Consider the following 22,764-nt stretch of genomic DNA (forward strand, 5'->3'; position numbering starts at 1 on the left):
TACTTCACAGGACGGGGGAGGCAATCAGACCCCCACTGCTCGCACACCTGAGCAAGTAGTGTAGGGATTGCAAACACTAGGAGCACCTCCAGCTCAGCCGGTCGTACCAGTTTAGGACTTTGTGGTTCCAGCTATGTCAGACGATGAGCAGAGTCGTCTTGAGAGGTTCGGGAGGCTTCAAACTCCTTCATTCTGTGGTGCTGAGGGCGAGTATGCCTAGGGTTTCCTCGACAAGTGTCAGCGTATGCTTCGGACAACAGGAATTTTGGAGTCGAGTGGTGTAGCATTTACCACCTTTCAGTTCACTGGGGCTGCCTTCACTTGGTGGGAGGCATATGAGAAGTGTAGGCCGGTTGGTGCAGTGCCCTTGACTTGGCAGGAGTTCTCCACTCTCTTCTTGGAGAAGTATGTACCGCAGTCCCGTAGGGAGGAGCTGCGTAGGTAGTTTGAGTGGCTCCGGCAGGGTGATATGACTGTGTCTCAGTATGAGGCGAGGTATTGTGAGTTGGCTCGTCATGCCTCGTGGATGGTTCCGACAGATTTCAAGAGGATCAAGAGGTTTGTGGATGATCTTAACTATCATCTCCGTATTTTGATGGCAAGAGAGAGATTTTTGGGTATTTCATTCGAGGAGGTGGTTGATATTGCTCGGGATATCGAGACGGCTCGCCGGTATGGTAGAGAGGAGAGGGAGGCCAAGAGGCCTTAAGGTTCTGGCAGTTTCAGTGGTGCTCCATCTAGATGCCAGTTCCAGCACGGTAGAGGCTGTTATTTTAGGTCCGCTCAGTCGGCCCGTCCTGAGTATCGTGGGGAATCTTCAGGACATGGTCATCATGGTTCTCAGCAGGGTCAGCCTTCACTCAGTGCCCTTCCATCTCGGAGTTCAATGCGTGCCCCGTCTGTTTAGGGTTCTTCCACGCCGAGTGCATCAGCTAGTCACTTCGGTACGAGGGGTTCCCTTCAGTCCCATTCTCCAGCACCTGGGAGTTATTATGAGTGTGGAGAGTTTGGACACATGTGGAGGCAGTGTCCTCATCGTGCTGCCAGTTCATCACAGCAGAGGGGTCAACCCTCATCTTCTGCTCTAGTTTCTTCAACACCCTCCTAGTCAGGTAGGAGTGGAGGTCAGGCAGCCAGGGGTCTCCCCAGAGGTAGAGGTCGATCATGCAGTAGCCAGACCCATTTTTATGCTATTCCAGGCCGGATAGATGCCGTTGCTTCCGATGCTGTCATTACAGGTATTATTTCAGTCTGCCACAGAGATGCCTCTGTCTTATTTGATCCCGGTTCCACCTATTCTTATGTGTCCTCATATTTTGCTTATCATTTGGGTACGACCCGAGGGTGTCTTGCTTTACTTGTTTACATAACTACCCTAGTGGGCGATACTATTGTTGTAGGCCATGTGTATCGGTTTTGTGTTGTGACTATTGGGGGTCTGGAGACCCGAGTTGATTTATTGCTATTGAGCATTGTGGACTTTAATATTATTCTGGGCATGGATTGGCTATCTCTGTGTCATGTTATTCTATACTGTCATGCTAAGACAATCACTTTGGCTATGCCGGGTGTACCGAGGATCGAGTGGCGTGGTGTGACTGATTACGTCCCTAGTAGAGTGATTTCTTTCCTAAAGGCCCAACGTATGGTTAGGAAGGGTTGTCTGTCATATTTAGCCTTTGTGCGGGATGTCGGAGCTGAGGCTCCTAGCATTGATTCTGTTCTAGTTGTAAGGGAGTTTCCCGATGTATTTCCTGCAGACCTGCCGGGCATGCCACCAGACATGGACATTGATTTTGGTATTGATCTGGTGCCGGGCACTCAGCCCATTTCCATTCTGCTATATTGTATGGCACCAACGGAGTTGAAAGAGTTGAATGATCAGCTTCAGGAACTCCTAGATAAGGGGTTCATTCGGCCTAGTGTGTCACCGTGGGGTGCACCAGTTCTGTTTGTGAAGAAGAAGGATGACACAATGAGAATGTGCATTGATTACAGGAAACTAAACAAAGTAAGAGTGAAGAACAAGTACCCCTACCTCATATTGATGATTTATTCGACCATCTTCAGGGAGCGAGGGTGTTCTCCAAGATTGATCTCCATTCGAGTTATCACCAGTTGAAGACCAGGGATTCAGAAATTCTTAAGACTACTTTCAGGACTAGATATGGTCACTATGAGTTTCTTGTTATGTCTTTTGGGCTGACCAATGCCCCAACAGTGTTCATGCATTTGATGAATAGTGTATTTCGGCCTTATTTGGATTCATTTGTTATCGTATTCATTGATGATATTCTGGTGTACTCGCGTAGTCAGCGGGAGCACGCAGAGCAGTTGCAAGTTGTATTGCAGAGGTTGAGGAAGGAGAAGTTGTATGCAAAGTTCTCCAAGTGTGAGTTTTGGCTCAGTTCAGTGTCTTTCTTGGGCACGTGGTGTCCAGCGAGGGTATTAAAGTTGATCCGAAGAAGATAGAGGCAATGAAGAGTTGGCCTAGACCGTCCTCAGCCGCAGAGATTCGTAGTTTCCTCGATTTGGCGGATTATGATCGCCGGTTTGTGCAGGGTTTTTCATCGATTGCCTCTCCCTTGACCAAGTTGACTCAGAAGGAAGCTCCATTTGTATGGTCGGATGAGTGCGAGGAGAGCTTTCAGAAGCTCAAGACATATTACCCTCCACCGAAGATTATCCACATATGGAACACATCCTTGACATCGTAATACACCATCCTCACCACCGAGTGAAAATGTCGAAGTCTTGTTATTCAAAACTGCCTCCTTCATCTGTGCTAATGCTGGATCAATGAGCTTCTTTTCCTTGACTTCCGCTACTAGTGACGATTCTGCTCCATTACGCACCATAACCTTCTCCTCGTCTTTGACCACAACTCCAGTACTGGTTTTGCCATCAGCTTTAGGTTCTTATACCGTCTATTGTGATGCTTCGAGAGTCGGAATTGGGTGTGTATTGATGTAGGAGGGTAGAGTGATTGCTTATGCTTTTCGTTAGTTGAAGTCCCATGAGAAGAACTACCCTGTTCATGACTTAGAGTTGGTTGCTATAGTTCATGCTTTGAAGATTTGGAGGCACTACTTATATGGCGTATCTTGTGAGGTATTCACTGATCATCGTAGTCTTCAGCACTTGTTCAAGCAACAGGATCTTAATTTGAGGCAAGCGGAGATGGCTGGAGGAGCTTAAGGATTATGATATTACCATTCTGTACCATCCGGGAAAGGCCAATATGGTGGCCGATGCCTTGAGCCAAAAGGCAGTGAGTATGGGGAGTTTGGCGTACATTCCACTTAGGGAGAGGCCCTTTGTAGTTGATGTTCAGACTTTGGCCAATCAGTTCGTGATATTAGATATTTCGGAGCCTAGCCAAGTGTTGGCTTGTGTGGTTTCTCGGTCTTCCTTATATGACTGCATCATAGAGTGCCGGTATGATGATCCGCATTTGCTTGTCCTTAAGGACAGAGTTTAGCATGATGATGCTAGGGATGTGACTATAGGTGATGATGGTGTATTGAGGATGCAGGGCCAGATCTGTGTGCCCAATGTGGATGGGCTTAGAGAGTTGATTCTGGAGGAGGCCCACAACTCGTGGTATTCCATTCATACGAGTGCCGCAAAGATGTATCAGGATTTGAGGCAACACTATTGGTGGAGGAGAATGAAGAAAGATATTGTGGGTTATATAACTCGGTGTCTCAATCGTCAGCAGGTGAAATATGAGCATTAGAGACCGGGTGGTTTTCTTCAGCAGATGATTATTCCCGAGTGGATGTGGGAGAGAGTCACCATGGATTTTGTGAGTGGTCTTCCTCGGACTTTGAAGAAGTTCGATTCGATTTGGGTGGTTGTGGATCGGCTGACCAAGTCCGCACACTTTATTCCGGTGTGTTCTACCTATTATTCAGAGCGACTGACAGGGATCTTTATCTGGGAGATTATTCGGTTGCATGGTGTCCCAGTGTCTATTATCTCAAATAGAGGTACTCAGTTCATTTCTCAGTTTTGGAGGACTTTTCAGCAAGAGTTGGGTACTCAGGTGGAGTTGAGCACATCATTTCATCCTTAGACTTACGGGCAGTCCGATCATACTATCCAAATATTAGAGGACATGTTGTGTGCCTATGTTATTGATTTCAGAGGTTCTTGGGATGAGTTCTTACCGCTTGAAAAATTTGCCTACAACAATAACTAACAGTCCAACATTCAGATGACACCGTATGAGGCCTTGTATGGGAGACAGTGTAGGTCTCTAGTTGGTTGGTTCGAGCCCGGCGAGGCTAGGTTTTTGGGGATAGATTTGGTCAGGATGCCTTAGAGAAGGTGAAGTTAATTCAGGAGAGACTTCATACATCTCAGTTGCGTCAGAAGAGTTATGTGGATCAGAAGGTTCAAGATATGTCTTATATGGTCGGTGAGAAGGTCTTGCTAAAGGTTTTGCCCATGAAGGGTGTTATGAGATTTGGAAATAAAGGAAAGTTGATTCCGTGGTTCATTGGACCTTTTGAGGTGTTTTGGAGGATTGGGGAGGTGGCTTATATGCTTGCTTTGCCACCCAGCTTGTCGAGTGTGCATCTGGTGTTCCATGTTTCTATGCTCCGGAAGTATGTTGGGGACCCGTCTCATGTTTTGGACTTCAGCACGGTTCAGCTGGACGATGATTTGACCTATGATGTGTAGCTAGTGGCTATTTTGGGTCGTCAGGTTCGGAAGTTGAGATCAAAGGATATAGCTTCGGTGAAGGTGCAGTGGAGAGGTCGGCCCGTGGAGGAGGTTACCTGGGAGACCGAGCGGGAGATGCGGAGCAGATATCCTCACCTATTTGAGACTTCAGGTATGTTTCTTGACTCGCTTGAGGGCGAGCGTTTATTTTTGTTGGGGAGGATGTGATGGCCTGAACCGTCGTCTCATGAGTTACCACTCCGTTTCCCCCATTTTATGCTTCTATATGCTTCATTATCGGTATTGGATGTGATCGGGTCGATTTGGATTGGTTTTGGTAGGAAATGAGGCACTTAGTCTCTTTAAGGAAGGCTTAGTTTAGAAAAAAGTCAATCGAATGTTGACTTATAAGTTAGAGGGCTCGGATGTGATTTTTGGTGATTCAGTTAGCTTCAGAGGATGATTGGTGATGTAGGAGCGTGATCAGAAGTGGTTTTGGAGGCCTGGTGTAGAAATAGGCTTGAATTGACGAAGTTAGTATTTTGGCGAATTCCGGTTGATAGGTGAGATTTTGATACGAGGCTCGGAATGGAATTCCGAGAGTTTCAGTAGCTTTGTTAGGTGATTTGGGATGTGTGTGCAAAATTTCAGGTGATTTTGTTGGGTTTTTGATCGAATGCGTGTTTCAGAAGTTTCATATGAATTTAGGCTTGAATTCAATGAGAATTGATGATTTTAGTGTTGTTGGGTGTGTTTTGATGGTTGGAACAAGCTTGAATAACGTTTTAGGATGTATTGGTACTTTTGGTTGAGGTCCCTAGGGCCTGGGGGTGATTTCGGATAGCTATCAGGAAGTTTTTGGACTTGTAAAGTTGATGTTGTTGCTGCTTCTGGTATTTTCGCTTCTGCGGAAGTTGGACCGCAGAAGCGGTATCGCAGGTGCGAAGATGTAGCCGCAGAAGCAATTTTGGACTCTAGGTGGATATCTGCAGAAGCGGAAGGGTTGACCGCAGAAGCGGTTCCACTGATGCGGAATTGGAGTCACAGAAGCGGCCTGGGGCGTTAAGTGAGTTTCCACAGAAGCGGATGGAGGAACCCTGGAAACGGTGCCGCATAAGCAGAAATGGAACCACAGAAGTGGTTTTAACTGGGCAGAAATATTAATGTCCATCTTCGCAAATTTTTGAAAGGTTTATCATTCTAACTTCGGACTTGGAGTTTTGTGGGCGATTTTGAAGAGGGTTTTCAAGGGGCTTCACTAAGGTAAGGATTCTTGGACTTAAAACACGATTTTATGGTGCAAATACATGAATTAAGACTGAAAAATTAAAGAATCAAGGGTTAAAAATGGAGGTTAGGGCTTGAACTTAAGAGAGTTGATAATGGGGATTTGAGGGGTCAATTGAACTCCGATTCTTGTGATTTTTATATGTATGAACTCATGGCGAGATAAGGAATCCGTTGATGTGAATTTTTTTGAGTTTTAACAAGTGGGCTTGGGGATCGGGTTTTGCTAATTTCGGAATTTTCGATATTGTTCGATTGGGTATTGTTCCCTTAGCCTATTGTGACGTATTTGTTGTGGTTTTGGTCAGATTCAATGCGCGAGGAGGCCGATTCGAGAAGCAAGGGCATAGCGAGCTAGAATTTTGGCCGGCTTGAGGTGAGTAATGATTGTAAATGATGTCCTGAGGGTTTGAAACCCCATATTGCACAACATAGTGCTATATTGAGGTGGGACACGCGCTGAATGACGAGCGCGGGGTCGTTTATTACTGGGGATTGTGACTTGGTCCATCCCGATTGATATTTTACCGCGTATTTGACCGAGACTTAATTGTTATCATCATGACTTGGGCTTAATGCCATATTTGGGGCTTTGTGCCAATTATCTGGACCCTTCGGGGATTTTTATCACTGTTTCCTCACTATTTTGACATACTATTTGAACACAGTCATGTTGATTTACATTGTTTTACAAACTCAGCCACTTTTACTTGATTTTGAGACTTAAATGATATTTCAAATGTTGTTTGGGCTGAGCACTATTGTTTTACTGATGCCCAAGGGGCTTGTGATGATTTTCGGACTGATTGAGGCCGAGGGCCATATGTGAGGATATACTGAGTGATGTGAGAAGGCTTGCAGGCCTTATGAGTGATGTGAGAATGTTTTCAGGCCTTGTGGGTGATATGAAGAGGCTTTCAGGCCTTATGAGTGATGTAAGCAGGCTTTCACGCCTTATGTTGATATAGCGCTTGGGCCTTAAAGGGCCCCTCCGGAGTCTGCACACCCACAGTGATCGCGGGTACCCATGTGATATGAGAGAGAGCCCGAGGGGCTGATATTATGATGAGTGGCTTATACTGAGCCCGAGGGACTGATACTGAGCCCGAGGGACTGATACTTTTCTAAGAGATTGATACTGAGCCCGAGGGGTAGATTTCTATCTATTTTTCATCTGTTAAATTATCTGTTTTACCAGTTTTTAAAGAGAGTTATTTGATACTTCACTGTTTTACTTCTTAACTGATTTTACTACTTTGATATAGTATTTCCTTGTGCCATTATGAGATTTCATGCTTTCAGCCATTATTTATACCTATTACTCACTGGGTCAGAGTACTCACATTACTCCTTGCACCGTGTGTGTGCAGATACATGCATAGCAGAGTTCGCTCCTGAGCACTGATTCCTTCCAGACCAGGCGGTGATGACGAGGTAGCTGTTGATATCCGCAGCCCCGTTTCTCCCTTATCTTCTATTACTTATGTTATCTTTAGACTTTGTACTAAGTTCCAGACCTTGTAGAATTTTAGTAGACTCTATAGTAGCTCATGACTTGTGACACCCCGATTTGGGCTGTGTCGGGATGGTTTCCATGTTTTATCACTTTATTCCGCACTTATGACTATGATTAATCATGTTTAGACTTATTTATGTTAATTAACTGTTAAAAGAGGTGTTCCGTTCTGTTGGGCTGGCCTTGTCTTCACGAGAGGCGTCATCACGACCGAGTTCGGGAATTGGGTCGTGACATCCTTATCCTCTGAATATTTTTCCAGTATTTCAGCTTCTCTCCTAATTGTGGGATCATCATCTTGTGCGGTGCCTGATTTGGTCAAACATCTTTCCATTGAGTCTGAAATTAATTGATCATCTTTGAATTCATCTGCAAGATCACTAATCATGTCAAAAGAAAAGCATGAAGATGATGCCTCATCTCCTGAAAATCTTAGTATCTTTTGCATATCAAAAATGACTCTTTCTTCATCAACTCTCAAGATTAGTTGCCCTTGATGAACATCTATGATTTCTCTTCTTGTAGTAAGAAATGGTCTACCCAAAATTATTGGTTCATCAGGACATTCTTTCATTTCTAGTACTATAAAATCTACAGGGAACAAAAACTTATCTACTCTTACAAGTACATTTTCAATTATTCCCTTAGGTTTCTTAGTACTCTGAGTTGCAAACTGAAGAGAAACACTTATGTCCTTCATTTCACCGAGATCCAATTTTCTAAAGATAGAAAATGGCATCAAATTTATTGAAGCTCCAGAATCGCAAAGTGCTTTTTCAAAATATACACCTCCCAAAGTGCATGGAATGGTAAAACTGCCAGGATCACCAAGTTTTTGTGGTAGCTTATTTTAAAGTATAGCACTGCATTTTTCAGTAAGCATTACCACAGAAACTTCTTCCAATTTCTGTTTACTTGACAAAATTTCTTTTAAAAATTTAGCATATGAAGGCATTTGCAACAAAGCATCAGTGAAAGGAATATTAATATGAATTTGTTTCAAGATTTCAAAATTTTTTGCAAATTGACCATCAAGCTTTTATCGTTTCATTTTTTGTGGAAAGGGAATTGTCACAGGTGGGGCAGCCATTTTTTCAGAAATGTTTTCTTCCTTATTCTTTATTTCTTTCTCCTTTGATGGTTCAGATGGTTTTTCAAAATTCTTACCGTTGTCTACCTGTTGTTCTGTCTGCATAAGGTTCATCAAGTTCCTTACCTGACCGTAAAGTGATGGCCTTAAGGTGCTCCTTTGGATTTTTCTCTGTATTGCTTGGTAAGGGACCCTGAATCTTTTCTAACACAAGAGCTGCCAATTGGCTTAATTGAATTTTTTGATTTTTGAGGGATGAATTTTGGCTTTCCATCTTTTCATCAGTGACCTTAATATACTTGTACAAAAGGTCATCAAGACTTGGATGAGCTTGTTGGGGCCTCTGCTGATATGACCCTGCTTGTTGATATGGGCTTGCTTGCTGATAAGGTCTGTAACTCGGTTCCCCGCGATTTTGACTCTGGTATCCTGGCGGACCTTGTCCCTATTGTTTTTGGAAGCTTTGAGAGTTTTCTGCACCATTTGGTTTACTCCACTGAAATCCTGGATGCTTCTGTGCCATTGGACTCCCAAAAGGATATGGTTTGTAACCGATGACATAAGCCTGTTCATCTGTTTGATTGGTTGCTTGACATTCATGGTTCTGGTGGTTTCCTCCACACATGTCACAAGCCTTAGATTGGTTTGATTGTTGTGTATTCACCTGAAAAGATTCAAACTTTTATGCCAAAGAAACAATCTGTTGCGTTAGTGTATTTAAAGCATCAACATGATTTACCGTAGCAGCCTTTTTAATGATTACATGCTCAGATGGACATTGGATAGCGTTCTCAGAAATTTCATTCAACACTTGCAATGCTTCCTCTGTGGTTTTTCCCATTACAGAATCTCCTGCAGTTGCATCTATCACATTTCTAGCAGAGGGTTTTAACCCCTGATAGAAAATGTACAATTGCATATGTTCAGGAATGTCATAGTGTGGGCATTTTCTTAACATTGCTTTTAATCTTTCTCAAGCTTGATAAACTGATTCAGTATCAGTCTGAAAGAAATTAGATATGTCTTGTCTTAACTTTGTTATTTTAGCAGGGGAAAAATATTTGTTTAAAAACTTCTGAGTCATCTTGTAAGGCCCCAGAAAATTTCGCTAAGTAATTTAGGATTACGTGCTGTTTCGTAGGCTTATTATAATACTTTATGTGCTATTAACATGGTGTACATCAATTAGATTTGGTAAATATGTGTATATGTCCTATGGTAAGTAATTTGGAGTCCAAGGTGTAAAACCCCAGAAAATTTTGCTTAGTAATTTAAGTTTCTGTGGTGCCAAGGTAGGCTAAATACTTTATCTTGCGTGAAAATGAGGATCTAGGATATAATGGATATCAATTGGATATATAATAAGCGTATAAGTCATATTAGAAGTGAAATGGGGTTCTAAGGAGAGGCTTAAGTCTAGGCCAAGTTGGAAAATTTCATAATAGACGAAAGTTGTAAATAAGTGCGCGCAAGACCTCACTTTGAATGATCATATCTACAGTTATATAAGAATTTGTGTGATTTAAAACCTATCAAATTAAATCCCCTTGAGTCTAGTTTCCAACGCAACAAACCGTTCGTCATTTGGAGGTGTATACAGAAAGTTATGACCATTTTACCTGACATGTGTCACCAGCGCGCCCAGGCGCGCGACCGCGGTGGGTAGGGCTGTGCACGGATCGGATTGGATCGGATTTAGCATATTTCGGATTCGGATTTCGAATTTCGGATTCTGAAAAGTGAAATCCGAATCCGATCCGAATTAACATTGGATTGGATCGGATTTTAAAGTTTGGATCGGATAATTTTTCGGATTGTCGGATCGGATTGTCACAAAAATTTTCAACAATTTAAAGTTCATTCGGTGTCTCTATCTCATCTTCCATCTACCAAAACAAACAAAAAAATCAAAATAAAATCAAAAGTTGAAGAATAGAACATGAAATAGACATAAAAGACAGAAGAGAAGAGAAGAGAGGCGGAAGAAAGAGACATAAAATCAAAGTAAAATCGGAAGTTTGAGTCATTGAGACTCTTTTAGTCTTCACTAAAGAGAAGAGAGGTGCAAGAGAGGCAGAAAAATCTAAGTGAGTGAGGGGGTGTGTGAAAAATGAATAAGCATAACCCTAAAATTTTAGTGTGTATTTATATAGGTACATATAATTTCGGATATCGGATCGGATCGGATTAAAATCATACCAATCCGAATCCAATCCGAAAATCCGAAATTTCATAAAACACAATCCGTATCCAATCCGAAAATCCGAAATTTGAAATCCGAAAATCCGAAATAGAGTGGATCGGATCGGATTTCGGATATCCGATCCAAATGCACAGCCCTAGCGGCGGGACCGCGAGAAAAACTATTTGCAAGGGTGTTTCACCTTGGTGGGACCGCGGTGGGAGCGCGGGGGAACAGTTTAAATGACTAAAATACCCCTGGTCAGTGTAAAAACCGAAGGGGTATCATCTTTTCTTTATTTTTGTCATCCAAGCTCGAAATTTTGGGGTTTTCTTCACCCTCTCAAGACCTTCAACTCCCCCAATCTTCAAGGTAAGTAATCCTTATGATCTTGGTGTGAAATTCCATCATTCCTACACTACTATTGATAAAATTTTCTCTTAAAACACTTAGATTTTTCAAGAAATTCCTTCAAGAACCCAAAGAAGGGTTTTGCAAGATTTCTTCCAAAAGGTAAATCCTACACCTTAGACTTACATATATGGAGTTATTATGGAATTATGAGTATGAATCATGTATTACAACGTATGGTATGGTAATTGGGAGCCATAGGTGCCTAACCTAGGTTGTGTTGGTATTGTAGAGATTGTGAGATGGGTCATTGAGGTATGATTCTTAGTATAATAGTATTATGTATACATGCATGTGCAAATAGGGTTTGTGGGAAGATTGATGAACTTAAATAGGTAAAGATTGGGTTGGGGAATGAAGGAAATCTTGTAAAAGAGAGTTAAAAATCAAGATGCTCAACTAGTGTTTGATAAAATGCTCAAATGAACTGAAACCATGAATACCTTCCTAATTTGTGTTAATTTTGTTATGTCTTAAGTAGATTGGGATTGCTAGACATTCCGAAATGTCATAGTAACTTAAGGAAAGCTTAATCGAGGTATGTATGGCTAACTTTAACCTTTGTAAATTCACCTTGTTTAGAGTACGAGAAATTGGTACGTGTTATTTATGTGAACTATTTGTGAATTTTGGTTGTTTCACGGGTGTTAAGGCAAGATGGCCTATTTCATGAATTCTTGTGATTAACATGTCTTGAATGTTGTTGGTTAAGTTTTCCCAATATAATGGTGTACTTAATTGGCAATAAACCAAATGTGATTTTGAGAGTGTTATGTGGTAAGAGCTGAGAAACAGATGATGGGAGGAAATCGTAAATGATGCAATTGGAACAACTGTGGTAATAATATTTTTGGCTTGCTGTGGGTAATTATTGTGGTGACTTAAATTGCATATGGATTGTTGAATATGATGGAAATGGTATTGATGGCTACAGAAATTCTTGTGAATTGTTGTGGTTGCTCTTTGAGAATTATTGTTGTTGTTCTATGTGAATTATCGTTGTTGTTGTGCTGTTTGTGAATTGTGATTTGTTCGGTGGGAATGGGTTGCGCGCTGCAATACGAAGTAATAAGGTGTGGGTTGTGGTGATAAGGGTGTCCGAGGTAATAAGGGTGGCCGAGGTAATAAGGGTGGAAAAGTGGTCGAAAACACTATTGAAATGAAATTATGAGAAAGATTGTGGAATTATTGATGTGAAAATGTTGAAGGGGAAAAAGGAGAGATTGTAAACTTGTTTGGCTTGATTGTACCTTTCATGTGTATTTGATTGTTGATTCTACTACTGATCGTTACTTGTGTATGGTTTGAGTTTACTTAGGGTAAAAAATTTTCATACATACCAGTACAATTCAAGTGTACTGACGCCCATTTAGCCGGGGGCGCTACATTCGTGTCATGATTGTAGGTGGATCCATAGCAGGTACTCCAGTCCACCGACCGTAGCTCCTCATCATTTCCTGTCAGCTGAATTGGTGAGCCCCTTTCCTTCTGGGGCCCTGCGTGGCTCACGCCACTTTTGTTCTTTTCTTTTGGGATTTTGTTTTGGTATTTGTAAAAGGTATAGCCTGAGCCTTGTTGCCGGCAAGTATTGTATTATCCTTCTTCATCCTTAGAAGCTCCATAGACAGAAAATGTGGGTCATGAACTCATGAAATATGTATTTTATATATTTGGGTAATGTAAGATGTAAACCACGCTGGGAACCATGTACTTTGTGTATGTTTTGTAATGAATCGGTATTTTACATTAATAATATGGTTATTTCACTTGACTAATAAGTAATGAAAGATGTGGGGTAACACATGGGATAGGAAAGGCACTCAGGTCCGCTTGACTGGGGATATCCGGTCAGGCATCGGTCATGTCTCTCGAATTTGGGGCGTGACACATCTGGTCCCATGTCGTAATGGATCCTTGAGGTAAACTTCGCAACCAAGTCTTGGCATCTCCTTTTAAAGAAAAAGCAAATAGCCTTAACTTGATAGCTTCAGGAGGTACTCCATTGTACTTAGCAGTTTCTACAAGTTCTAGAAAATCAATTAAATGACTATGTGGGTCTTCACTTGTATCACCAGTGAATATACAAGATTGTTGAACTGTCTGAATCAGGTCGGTCCTAATTTCAAAGTTGTTGGCTGCCATTAGGGGCTTCCTACAACTAGATTCACAATTAAAATGATCAGGTCTGTCACACCTCCTTTTTACCTACACCCGGAAGGGTATAAAGGAGTTTTTCTAATTAAAGGACAATCGAAACGGGATTTATTATTAAAGATTCAGAGTCGCCACTTGGGAGATTTATGGTGTCCCAAGTCACCGGTTGAATCTCTAATCGAGGAAATTATTGACTCTGTTAAACAGTCTGCGCATCAAAAATCCCGTTAAGGAATTCTGTTAACCCGGGAGAATGTGTTAGGCATTCCCGAGTTCCGTGGTTCTAGCACGGTCGCTTAACTGTCATATTTTGCTTAATTATCCGATTTTACACAATTATGAATCTATGTGCGAATTTTAACTTTTTACCGCTTTTATTATTTTAAAGAGAATTGCAACGTCGTTAAAACACGTCTCGAACCACGTCACATAAATGCACCTGCGGTCTTTGACATATTTCAACTTTGTTGGGATTTGGATTAGGGTCACATAAATGTGCACCCGAGTTTAAGAAAGTAGATTATTAAATACGCGCCTAAAGCAACTACGCATTATTAACTTTGCGAGGGCCATGAAAATTAACTAAATGTCACGCCTGGTGTTCTAAATATTTTAAAGACATAATTAAAGAGGGCCGCGCAATTTGTCATTTTATTTTTGGCGCGGCGCACCTCAATTCTATTTTAAAGGCTATTTAAACTAAAGCTCGGAGGACCATAAACTATTTGTTATCTAATACGACTCAACCCCCATTGATTTTAAGGAGTTTAATTGACAGAACGAGACTAGTTAGTTTAAAGAACGCAAGGGAATTCCTACTTATGTTGTGCCAAAACTAAATCAGTAATTTTAATAAAACATTGAATTGATAACGAACCACCCCTACTAGATTGTGGACTAGTTGGGTTGATCAAAATCCCATGGCTGACCGCCCATTTGCAGCAGGCTCACATGTGAAATAACTGGGCTCCCAAATGAAACCCAACTCGACAGTTTGATGATTGCGGACAGTGCCATTATAATTGGGCCAAAAGACAGCCCAAAACATAAAACAACAAATTCATTTGAAGCTAATTGCATCACTTAAAGAAATCTGGAATCGAGTAAACATAGCTAATCTCTAATTCAAATGCAAAGAAGACTTCTAAGGCTAACATGGATTCTAAGGCAATACTAGTTGCAATAACACCATCTGTTGCACAAACTATTCACTAATTACAAAATCTCAAGGTTCACACAACTGGTATCAAAATACGGTAAGATTCAAGCACATTTAAAATCAACAGACTTGATTTGTTAATTGGCAAATTCCAAACTACTTCAAACTTTGAGAGATCAGAGAACAAACAAACACCCAATACTAAGTTAATTGGATAAGCATGATTCTCATAAAACTCACGAAAGATAAGTCAATAATAATTAAGATCAACAAATGGAAAACGAAAGACCTACTTGCAGCCTTAAAATGAGCCTTCAGTGTTCATGTTATATCATTGACTGATATACCAAAACAAAGGGCACAAGTGAAATAATCAGAAAAAAAAACAGAACAGAAATAGATAGCTCGCAAAACATTTACTCAGATTAAAATTAATTACAAAAGGGCAATGATCTAAGTTGTAGAACCCATAAATGAAACAGTAACAAGGTTAAATTCATAGTAGAAGGCTGAAAACATATTGAAATTGCAGAATTTCCATCTTCATTCATCAAATCAGTTTACACATGAGGTGGAGTGTAAAATGTACCTGGAAAATGAAATAAACAGCAAAAGGTCAGCAGCTGAACAACACAACAACAACACAGCCCAAAAATAACTGAAGGAAAACCAGTTTTGAACCAAACTCCAACCAGCAGAAGGATCCAATAATGTCCAGTAATCAAATGCAACCAAAAACTCGAACCTAAACACTTGAAACCAACCGGTTTAAGCCATTTCAAACCTCCGATTATCTAAGGATTGTTTCAGAAATAAAAAATCTTCAAGAGTTTTAGAAAATTTTAATGGAACAGTGTTTTTTGGATATTTTCAGCTAATTTGTTATTTTTTGGGTTTTTTAGCTACCCAAAAATCTGAAATGAATTTCTCTTAGCTATCCCTTTATAGGCAGCTACTAGGGCAGCTGAAAATAGGTTAAGTTTTTCACTTTTAGACCTTTTCCAATTTTCTAATTTGCTACTTAACCCCTTAACTACTGACTTGGTGCCCAAGCTTATCCACTTAAAAGCCTGAAATTGGCTAGTAATCCCAGCTAGAAGCTTCTTCTTTCAGTTGAGAAAAGATTCCCCGCACTTAAACTACCCAAATCACCCTTGTAGCTACTGTTATTTACCTTGAACCCACCCAGGCCAACTGGCCAAGCTAACTGGGTCATAAACCCTGAATTGAATCCCTAAATGGGCTTAGTACTACCAAAAAAGCACTCTGGCCCAAACTCTTTTACACAATGATCCAAACAAGCAATCACAATAACCACAAAACCTGATGACCCAACCCAACTAAAACATTATAATATTAATTTAAAACCCATTATAATACAACGAAACTCAAATCAAGAATGCAAAGTTCAAACAATCTGAATCTTAAAATTAATAGAGGCTACCGCTAATCTGAACTGAACACATGTTAAAAAACTAGAAAATGGCAATCCTAAATTAATACTGACCATTATACTAACATGACTCGATCTTAATGACACTTTTGAAATGGTAAAAACAAAAGACAAGAGAGGGGACGGAGGAGAAATGAGAGTGAATTTGAACTTAACAGAAAAAGAAAAATGCAGGAAAAACAAAAAGGGAACTGGAGGTACCTACAACTGGATAGGCAAGCCTTGAGGTCATCCCTTGAGCCACAAATTTTGAACGAAATGGGTCTTAATCATGTGTTTTCAGGCAAAAACACATGAATGAGATCAATTTCGACCTCAATCTCACGATTTGGGTTTTTTGAGAAATCAGGGTTCATCTCTGATCTGAAATTTGAAGGGTTTCAAGGGTGTTTGAGGGGTTATGCGTGGGGATTTGGACTGAGGTAGGGACAGGGGTTTAAGGGTGTGAATTTGGGAGCGGTTGGGTGGCGGCGCCACCGGACACGGCAGAGGTGACTGTTAGGGTTTCATGGAGTCGAGGAGTTCTAGCAATATTCGAGGGAAACTAATGGTGGTATGAGTATGAGGGGGAAGAGGCGTAGCTTTGGTGTAAATTGAGGGGCCATCGAAGACCGGCCGCCGCCATAGGGCGATTTCTAGTGACGACATGCGGTGGTTTGAAGCGGCGCTGGGTTTGGGTCTCTGAGGGTACATGAGAGATGATGGGGGGGGGGAGGTGGGGCGTTTGGACATATAAGTATTATTTCCACCATAGTTCCAAGCTGTTGGATCAAGTTACCTCGACGACCCAGATCTGAAGTTGATGAAACGATGTTGTTTTGGTCGTGGGGGGTGCTGGATCGGGTTGGGGTGGATTGGGCTGGGTTGGAACGGGTCTTTGTGCACTTGGGCTGAAGTATTTGAACAAAAATGGCCCAATTTTGGGTCTTTTATTAAGAAGACTTCCTTTTCTTTTTAATTTCTTTTTCTTATCTTTTCCAAATTAAACTAAAAACCCTGAATTAATTCTAAAAACTGAATTAACCTACCAAATCCAATTAATTAACTCTAATAATTGTCACAAACTAATCAAATACCAAATTAAAAAGAGAAACTACCAATATTCCAAAAGTTAAAATTAAAACAAAAGTAAACTATTTTTGTGATTTTTGTAAAACTGCTAATTGCTAATTAATTCCAAAAATAAGTAAAATTAAACCCCAAATGCAATGCATATTTTTTATATTTTTATATGAATTAACATGCACGGACAAAATGCAAGCTATTAACATAAAATACCACAAAAATCCACAAAATTGTAAATAATAAAAGGCAATATTTTGTTTTGAAATTATGGGAGTAATTCATATAGGGCAAAAATCACGTGCTCAAATCTGCCCCTCTTTGCTCGGAAACACGAAGAGTTTTCGTGCAAAGATAAGTGAGCGGATACGAGCATTTTTACCCTCTTGAATACTCCATGTGAAGAATTTTTTGAAAGATTTGACCGCACCCTGCTTCGGAGGTTGCCTACATATCTTTGGCTAAAAAGGAATCAGGTTAGTATAGTTCGGGAGTGTCTGGTAGTTGGGACTACCATAAAGTTATGATCTCACTGTTGTTGCTGTTGCTGCTACTGCTTGCCGATCCCTCTTATTACACCATGTCAAAATAAAAACAATTTAGACTAACTATGATCTATGAATTACAGAAATCCTATCTAAATCTTCACACTTGCTCTTGTATTTCCTGTTGCCTTGTTGTCTTGTATCCTCTCGGTGAAATCCATTGTTGCCACTTTGAATTGTAAACTGATATGTTTTTCCTTTCCCTCAGACTGCTGAACTGGATATGTATTTCCTATGTTATACGAGCGAGCTCCCGACTTCAAAACTTGAAATGTATGCCTCTGTTATATGGGCGGGCTCCCGACTTCAAAACTTGAGAATGTATGCCTCTGTTATACGGGCGGGATCCCGACTTCAAAACTTGAAAATGTATGCCTCTGTTATACGGGCGGGCTCCCGACTTCAAAACTTGAAAATGTATGCCTCTATTATACGGGCGGGCTCCCGACTTCAAAACTTTAAAATGTATGCCTCTGTTATACGGGCGGGCTCCCGACTTCAAAACTTGACAATGTATGCCTCTGTTATACGGGCGGGCTCCCGACTTCAAAACTTGACAATGTATGCCTCTGTTATACGGGCGGGCTCCCGACTTCAAAACTTGACAATGTATGCCTCTGTTATACGGGCGGGCTCCCGACTTTAAAACTTGAAAATATATGCCTCTGTTATCCAGGCGGGCTCCTGACTTCAACAAAATAGACAAAAATAAGGAAAAATTTCTGCCCCAATTTGATAGCTGGGCACATATTACCAAACATTAATAAGAATTTGAAAACTAAAACTTGAATTGTAACACCTCTGTTCTCCAGGCGGGCTCCTGACTGCCGAAACTTGAAATGTATGCCTCTGTTCTCCTGGCGGGCTCCTGACTTCTGAAATTGAAATATATGCCTCTGTTCTCCAGGCGGGCTCCTGACTTCTACAAATTAGACAAAACAAAGAAAATTTTCTTCCCCAGTTTGGAAGCTGGGTACATGGGTGAGTGTTAACTGAATCATTCTACCAACTTTTACTAAGAATTTGAAAGTTAAGTCCTATTATCCAGGGAGGTCCTAACAACTCCTATAATTACGAACCTAAGTTATATCTTCTAAAGGTATTACTCTCACTACATCATGTTATCTACAAGGGTTTTTGAACTACATCCTATTATCTAGGAAGGTCCTGAATACTCCTAATTGAATCCTATCTTAATCGTGCAAACTTTGAAACCCACTTATATTCCTTTGAGATACATTTATGCCAAATTATGCTTCTCATAATTGTTTTGAATTTTAACTAAACCACACTTCCCAGAAGTTCCTGAGAGTTTACGGTCAGACCTATTTTGGTGCTTGCTCTTTCCCCTACGGAGGGTTTCTCCGAAACAAACAAATTTTCTGCCCTTGTTTCACTCAAAGAAAATTTGTCAGTTTAAAATGGTGGTTAGTTCATGGAATTCTTGCTGAAAAATCTTTCCACTGCATTGTTTTATTTTGACCGGCTTCCTCGAACTGGCCCCGAACTGCTTGACTTTCTGACTGCCTTTCAAACCCCCTGACCTTCGACGACCCAAGTGTCCTAAACCTATGCTGTTGTTTCACACCTCTGACCCCTTTATCTGAACCTTTGCATTTCCCATGACATTACCAAATCATTCCACCGATGAAACTTCCGATGATTTCCTGTATTCCACCTTACATCATGTTGTCTTTGACATGCCCTGACCACGTTATGATTTACAATTTTGGAAGTTGGTAGTAAGCTTTGAAATCCTTTTCCACTTGCTTTGTATCACAACTAACATTGAAACATATTAGACAGATAAACCTCAAAGAAAATGAAATGCAATGATTTTACGAGTTAAGGATAAGAAGAATCCAAAACCGGATGACTGCTAAAAGAGAAGGAAAAGAAACTTATCTGACCGGATTAGCTGGTACCAATGGTCATGACATGTATTTCGGACTAGTCGGCCCAATCTTTCAACCAATCAAATTCCAATTTCCATACCTCGTTGCCTCAGAATTTCCATAACTTAATTACTTTACCCAAACCTTGACCTTGTTAATCCCGCAGTGCCTTGAAACAATTTTCCACCAACAAACCTCTCTCATTTGTTCACTTTTAAACTCACTTTCGCCTCAAGGTGCCCGTGAGGTTTTTCACCAATATAAGACTCTCTCATTTCAATTTCAATCAACTCACGTCGCCTTACGGTTCCTGTGAAGGTTTTCACCAATAAGACTCTCATTTTATTTCTCTCAGCTCCCATCGCCTTACGGTGCCCGTGAGGGTTTTCACCAATAAGACTCTCGCATTTTTTATCTTTCCTACTTGAACCAGAGTGTTGCCCCTGACATGAATTACCTTTACCTGCTTGACTTGGCATTTCTCAAAGGCTGATCAGAATGACTTTCTTTGGACCGTAACGTGGGCTTTTGGACGGGGTTAGAAAGAAAGGGTATAAAAGGCTCAAACAATTCAAATGGGTTAAAATTTTCAACTTTCGGAATTATATTTCTCACAACAACCACAACTTCTGCCCCAGTTTTTGCTTGGGGACTTTTGGATTTTATTTTGATGGGACCGAACTGTGAGACTACTTACGTATCCTTAAAAGGAATTAGGTCGAATGTAGTTCATGTCATAGGAATTATTTTGTTGTTGTGATTTTTCTTTCTCTTCTCTTTCTTTTTGTTTTCTGTTCTTCTTTTCTTTTTCTTTTTTTTTTCATTTTTCTTTTCTTTTCTTTTCCTTTCTTTTATCTTCTTTTTTTACATTTTTCTTCTTCTTTTCTTTTCTTCTTCTTTCTTCCTTTTTTTCCACTTACTTATCCTCCGCACTTGCTTTTCTGAATTGTGCCATTGATTCCGAAAGAGGGGTATGAAAGAAAATAAATAAGTCTCAAAAGGGGTGACAAGGAGTAAAGTATTCAAATAGCAGAACAAAACGCCTTTGTCATTTCAATCTTCAAAATATGCCAAATACAAACAAATACAATTAAACAAAGAACTCATACATAGTATCTCTTGACTGCATCGGAATTGATAGCCATTTCTATATATTTTCCTTCCACATATGTTAAATATAGTGCACCATTAGACAACACTCTGGTTACAACAAAGGGCCCCTGCCAGTTTGAGGCGAACTTTCCTTTTAATTCAGCCTGATGAGGCAAGATACGTCTCAGCACTAACTGTCCCACTTCAAACTTCCTCGGACGCACTTTCTTGTTGTGTGCTCTTGCCATTCTTTGTTGGTACAATTGGCCATGACATACTGATGCCAATCTTTTCTCATCGATCAAACTCAACTGTTCCAGGCGGGTTTTCATCCATTCATCATCATCGATCTCAGCCTCCGCGATAATTCGAAGGGACGAGATTTCCACTTCTGCGGGTATAACTACTTTGGTGCCATACACCAATGAATAAGGAGTCGCCCCTACTGAAGTTTGAACGGTGGTGCGGTACCCCAACAATGCAAAAGGTAGCTTTTTATGCCACTGTCCAGAACCTCCCACCATTTTTCGAAGTATCTTTTTTATATTCTTGTTGGCCGCCTCAACTGCTCCATTTGCCTTAGGGCGGTACGGGGTAGAATTGCGATGGGTAATTTTGAACTGCTCACATGTCTCTTTCATCAAATGACTATTAAGATTAGCTCCATTGTCTGTAATGATCACCTTTGGTATCCCAAACCTGTGACGCCTCGCAGTATTACGTCGATGTTATACTCTACAGTATTATATTACGATTATGTTACGCTTTGCGGTATTAAGTTACGACAGTATTGCACCCAACAGTATTACATTACGGTGATGTTACGCTTTGCAGTATTAAGTTACGACGATGTTGCACCCTACAGTATTATACGTTGAATTTGTCGTAAGGTAATTGACATCAGTCCAAAGATTATTTGGAGATTATAAGGATTATGCTATTCCACAAATGATTAGTAAATTCGTGAAGGTGAAAGGGGGAGCAAGTCAAAGAAAATAAATTTTGTTCAAGTTTGGTATTTTGGGGTAAAATACGGCCCGAGATAAAATACCCGGTATTTGTGGACTAGTACCATACAAGGTACCACATGAACATAATAGTAAGGTGTATAAGGTATGTGAAAAGTAAGTAATATTTTAAGTAAGTGGAAATAATTCTCAATTTTACGGGTAATTAATTAATTACTGGATAAAGGACATTACCTAATTAATTGGGGATATATTTGGATAAAGATTAAATTTTTTCACCCCACCCCCATGTGGCAGCCCATGAAGTGGTAAAAAAAGCCAATAAATGACTCATATGGTACATGAAAAAGTGTCACATTATTAGAGTATTAAGTCATGACTCATGTATGTTAATTTCTTGGATTCATCACCAACCTGTCCATATCAATCTCTAACTTTGACATAACAATCAGCACGTACTCTAAAGCTTTTCTAAACTTAGAATTCTTTCCAATTACAAAGTTTCCTAACATATTCAACAAGAGTTCTTACAGAATCTTCAACAAAATTCATACGTGATTTCTTACACTACAAATTCCTACATGATTTGTTCAACCAAGGAGATGTTTTTAGCACATTATTCACGTTAGATTTTTTGATCCTAAGAGAGTACGATACAACCTTTTTCAAGAATATCATACGAATTTTTCCCTACTTTAGGTATGTTAAGGCTATCCCTTCTTTATTTTGGCATGATCCATACAATACGAACGAAACGTGCAAATGCACAAATTCCATATATGACTCTATTCATAGAAGTATTAGAAGTGCCTATGTTCTTGAATTTCCATATGTATTATTATTCCATCGTCTGTTCATGGGTCTCAGAAAATACGTAAAATGATGTTATGATATCAATCAAAGGTATAATGGTCTTATGACGTATCGAGAGATTTTGTTATTATATTTCATATGCATTTCATGCATTTATACATGTACATTGACCCATGACTCTGACGACGTTATATATGCGTATATATGTATATGGGATATGGAAAAATTTTATGGCGTTATATACGCACCACCACCTGATCAGCTGGTATATGATGATGATATTGCCCACAGTGGCTGAAATATGATTCAAACGGCGTTATATACGCATATATGTGTATGTATTCAAATGGCGTTATATACGCATATATATGTATGTATTCGAACGACATTATATACGCGTATATATGTATGTATATATATGTATATGGGATATGGGAAATGTTATGGCATTATATACGCACCACCA

General features: G+C 40.3%; 1 non-coding gene across 1 annotated transcript; it reads left to right on the plus strand.

Annotated features, from left to right (window-relative positions):
* The first annotated feature begins 9,493 nt into the window (after positions 1-9,493).
* LOC138888894 (small nucleolar RNA R71) lies at positions 9,494-9,600 on the plus strand. The gene has a single exon (XR_011406461.1). It is a non-coding gene; the product is annotated as a small nucleolar RNA R71 (small nucleolar RNA).
* The last annotated feature ends 13,164 nt before the right edge of the window (positions 9,601-22,764 follow it).

Source organism: Nicotiana sylvestris, chromosome 3 (assembly GCF_000393655.2).
Source record: "Nicotiana sylvestris chromosome 3, ASM39365v2, whole genome shotgun sequence".
Classification (NCBI taxonomy): Eukaryota; Viridiplantae; Streptophyta; class Magnoliopsida; order Solanales; family Solanaceae; genus Nicotiana; species Nicotiana sylvestris.